Source organism: Merops nubicus, unplaced genomic scaffold (genome assembly GCF_000691845.1).
Source record: "Merops nubicus isolate BGI_N331 unplaced genomic scaffold, ASM69184v1 scaffold8501, whole genome shotgun sequence".
In the NCBI taxonomy this organism is placed as follows: Eukaryota; Metazoa; Chordata; class Aves; order Coraciiformes; family Meropidae; genus Merops; species Merops nubicus.
This window is the reverse complement of record NW_008586171.1, coordinates 2462-6908: the sequence shown is the minus strand read 5'-3', so window position 1 is coordinate 6908 and position 4447 is coordinate 2462.

Below are 4447 nucleotides of genomic sequence, written 5' to 3'. Positions count from 1 at the left end.
AGCAGGAATTATGGAGCTACGTGTGCCCTCTTGAAGATACCAATTTTATTTTTTCTTTCCTTGTTTTCCATCTCTTATTTTATATATGCTCTAAATATGGATGTAATACTTTACTCTTGGAGAGTTATTAAACATTTGACTCTGTAAGCCTGCTTCTGGATTCTTCCTCCTTTGATGGATCCTTTTAACCTGCCCACAGCACTTCAGAAATGAGATGTTAGAATTTGCCTCTGAATTTGACTTTGATTGGCAGCCTTGCTGCTTAAGGAGTAGCACAAACACGAACACCAGACATCTGGAAAGAGAAAAAATAGTAAGATTTCCATAGAGGAGACAGAATCTGTCTCCAGTCTATGAGGTTTGTGGTACTTTACCCATGACAAAAACTCACGCTCTTCACATCTAGTACATGGAAATAGGTTTTGCATTCCCTTCCTACTTGAAGCCCTTTTCTCAGCAGTGACAATTTGGCGTTACCTACCTGTTAGGGCACAACTCTGCTTGCTGAGCAGTTAAACAACTCGCTCCAGCTCTCAGCTAAGCCTTCAGCAGCTACTTACAGCAGAAGGCAAACAATAGTCTTCCAGCTGCCAAATTGTCCCTTTCCCCAGGGATCAAAGGGGAGCTCTAGCAAAGCAGCATAGCAGGAGCGGAAGTCTTTTCCTGTGCTGAATCTGCCCTTCCCTGCCTCAAACCAATCTGCCTTTGTTGTGGAGGGGCAGCCACAGACCTCCACCAGTAACAGCGACAGTCTGGGACGAGCTGATGCCTTTCTTCCCTCCTAAGGCACCTCTGGTGGGTACTGATCCTTCCCTGGTGTTGGGCTGTGCAGTGAACTGTGAAGAATTTCACTTTGGTTATTGTCCTGTAAAACAAAGCTGGTCTCTCCCAGGAGGAGGACAACCTCTTGGAGGGACATCTACCCCAGATTCTGGGTTTCATGCTGAACACTGACTCTCCACCTGGTTTAAAGGTTTGGCACATGCAGCCCCATGGGCAGCAGCAGCTCTGTATGCACCTCACCTCTGTGGCAGGCTCCTGGGACACCTACAATGTAGCTGTCTCGTGTGCACCTTTAAAGCCAGTGGGCTTTAAAGCCCACTGGAACTGGAGGCACTGAGCCCATGGTGCTGGACTGCGCTTGCAGAAGGCTTTCTGGAGGAAAACCTTCCCAAATTTTATAGCAGCTAAATAGCTTTGTAGCTCTAAGGAGCCAAGCCAAGGACGCCCATATGGGAATGCAGCATCCATCTTGCTTTGACATCTGTCAAGGCTTGGCTGGACTCAAGATTTGTGAAGCGGAATCTCACTGTATCGCGTGCCAAGGACCAGCCTTGATGAAGTCCGGGGTGAGGCTTCCCTGCTGTATTTGCAGAGCTTGCCAGGCCTGGGGATGCTGCTGAGGGAATCCGTCAGACCCTGGCAAGGTAAGGTAAAGTGTGCATCCTTTCCCAGAAGCCCTCCGTGTGTTTTTGGCAGTCCCTGGCAGCTGAGCACTGCTGGATTCCCTTCCCTGCCCCACTGGGGCTCATGCTGGAGTTGCTCTTGTCCTCGAGGAGTCAGGCTTGCTCTGACGGGGTGACCTCAGTGTGTTAAGAGGGGCTGGGCTCCCCAGGGCCCTGGGCTGGCTGCCTCTGCTGAGAGACTGGATGGGCCCTGCTGCCAGTTCCTGCCTGACCCCTGGAAGCTGTGCCAGAGGATTTGCTGGAAACCCTTACATCCATGTGGACACCCTGTGTTATTTTTTTAATATGAAACAAAATACTGAATCTTCTTGTTTACATGTTGCACAAAGTGGAGCATCATGAGATGCTGGCTCTTTCCATTAGAGCCATATGGTGGTGGAGTTACAACCATGGAATCACTTCAGCTGGAGAAGATCTTTCAGATCGAGTCCAACCATAAACCCTCTAAGCACCACATCTACACAGCTTTTCAGCACATCCAGGGATGGTGACTCCACCACCTCCCTGGGCATCATCTTCTGATGTCTGACAACCCTTTTGGTGAAAGAGTTCTTCCTAAGGTCCAGTCTAAACCTCCGCTGGTGCAGCTTGAGGACATTCCCTCTTGTTCTATCACTAGTTACTTGGGAGAAGAGACCAGTACTTACTTTTCTACAACTATCCTTTCAGGGAGCTGTAGAGAGCGTCTCCCCTCAGCTTCCTTTTCTTCAGACTAAACAGCCCCAGGTCCCTCAGCTGCTCCTCAGAAGTCTTGTGCTCTAGGCCCTTCACCAGCTTATTTGGTCTTTGGACCCTCTCCAGCACCTCAGTATCTTTCTTGTACTGAGGTGCCCAAAACTGAACACAGTACTTGAGGTGTGGCCTCCCCAGGAAGTTACAGTGTTCTTCAAAAATCTTGCTCCTCTCATCCCCCACTGCCGTTAAAACCTTAACCACCCTGATGAAGGTGAGCAAAGTTTGGATTCTCTCCCTGCAGAAGAAGAGGATGCTGCTGGCAGACAGGTCCAGCTGTCACAGGCCTCCTGTCAGTAGTTGTTTCCTGGGGTAAACATGCAGCAGCAGAACACCTGCAGAAATGCACTGCTTTGGTTATGACTCTGGACCCACCTGGGACACCATGTCCTCCTACATGAAAGAAGTGGAGGAAGGATGTGGGTAGAGAGGTGGGATCCTATCCCAAGGACAGCTACTGCCCGGGTGCTGCTGGGGCAGCCCCAGCTTGGTGTGAAGGCTGAGCAGGAGAGTCAGTTCAGTGAAGGTAACCCGCAGAGAAAAGGTCTTGAGTATCTCCCTGTTCACCTTCTGTGGGTGGTCTGCTGAAGTCTTTACTGCAGTTCATGTCTAGTGGGAGAGAAAGGAATCTTTCCTCACAGGGAGCCCTGGCTCCAACCTGGGATGGAGCAGGGCCTGCCCAAAGATATGTTTTCCTTGACTCCACCAGCTTTTTGCTTTCCTCTTCCATCTGCTGGGTCAAGGTCCAGCACTTGGGCACTTTGAGGACCTGAGTGCTGATAGCCTGCTTTCTACATCAGAGGCAAAGCTCTCCCTGGGCAGGGGAATCAGGCAGGGAGGTTTTCCTAGGGAGCTCTCTGTCCAATTGCCCTGCTGCTGGGGCAGAAGCAGTCCAGCTGAGAGCCTGGACCGGTGGAGTGGAAGGACACGGGCACGGGCCTCTCTGGACTTCCCCTTACTCTTTGTCTCCTTCCTATTAAGTGCATCCTGACACAAAGCCCAGAGCACCCATCACAGAGGTGATATGTGGGAATCAGAAAACCTGGGCCAAACTCTGCTCCTCGCCCTCTCTGCCTCCCACTCTGCATCTCCCTGGATGTCTTGCGGCAAGTGTTGTAGTCTATGGAGGGGGATTACACCAGGGTGATGCTTATCCCAAGGCAGCTGCTGTCTAGTGTGGGGCAGGCAGTGCTGGAGGAGAAGGAAATGCTCATTTTTGCCATTGGCAAAATCAGTGGTTGTATGGAGGGGGAGCTGATCTGTCTGCCTCGCTGGTGCTTGTGGGAGAGAGGTGAGAGCTTCCCCTGGCAGGGGTGGGGACTGCCCGAGCCAGATTTTGTTAGGATAAGAGAGTGGCTGCGTGCCCTGAGAGCCACCCTGGCACACGGTGGGGAAAGCCTCAGGGTCGCCAGAGGTGAGGTGGTGGATGCCAAGTTGTGCTGAAGGAGACCTGCAGCCCACCTGCTCCACCCTCACCACGAGCATTGCTCTTGTGGCCCCAGAAATTACTTCCCTCCCTGTGAGACAGCAGGGGAGGCTCCACGGGGAGCGGAGCTGGTGGGTGCCAGGGGAGGTGATGGGCATGGGCAGCACACGTGTGTGGAGCCCAGTGTAGCCAGTGGGTGCGTCCCCCTAGGAGCACACAGAGCCTCAGGCCCTGCTGCAGGTTCCGCCACTCCCAGGGTCCCGCAGCTCTTCCCCCCCTCCCTCCCGGTCCCCAGCCTCGTTTCCTCCGGCCTTGAGGCCGGCCGGTGGCTGCTGGCGTATCCCGGCCCCAGGGCTTCCTCTGCACGGAGCCCGGCTTCCTCTCGGCTTTCCGGGTTCTCTTCTCCACGGCACACAGGGGATCATGCCCTTGCTCACTGAGGAAAAGGAGGAGGCAGGAGGAAGCATGGTTTCATAGAATTGTAGACTGGTTTGGGTTGGAAGAGACCTTTAAAGGTCATCTAATCCAAACTCCTCGCAATGAGCGGTGACTTTTGCAACCAGAGCAGGTTGCTCAGAGCCCCGTCCCTCATTGTACAATTTTTTTTTCCATCTAGTCTAAATCTCCCCTCTTTTAGTTTAAAACCATCACCCCTTGTCCTGTCACCACAGGCCCTGCTAAAAAGACAGTCTCCATCTTTCCTGGAGGCCCCTTGAAGTCCTGTCAGGCCCCCAGAAGGTCTCCCCAGCTGGAGCCTTCTCCTCTGCAGCTGCCCAAGACCAACTCTCTCCTGCTGGGCTCCCAGCAGAGGGGTTCCACCATC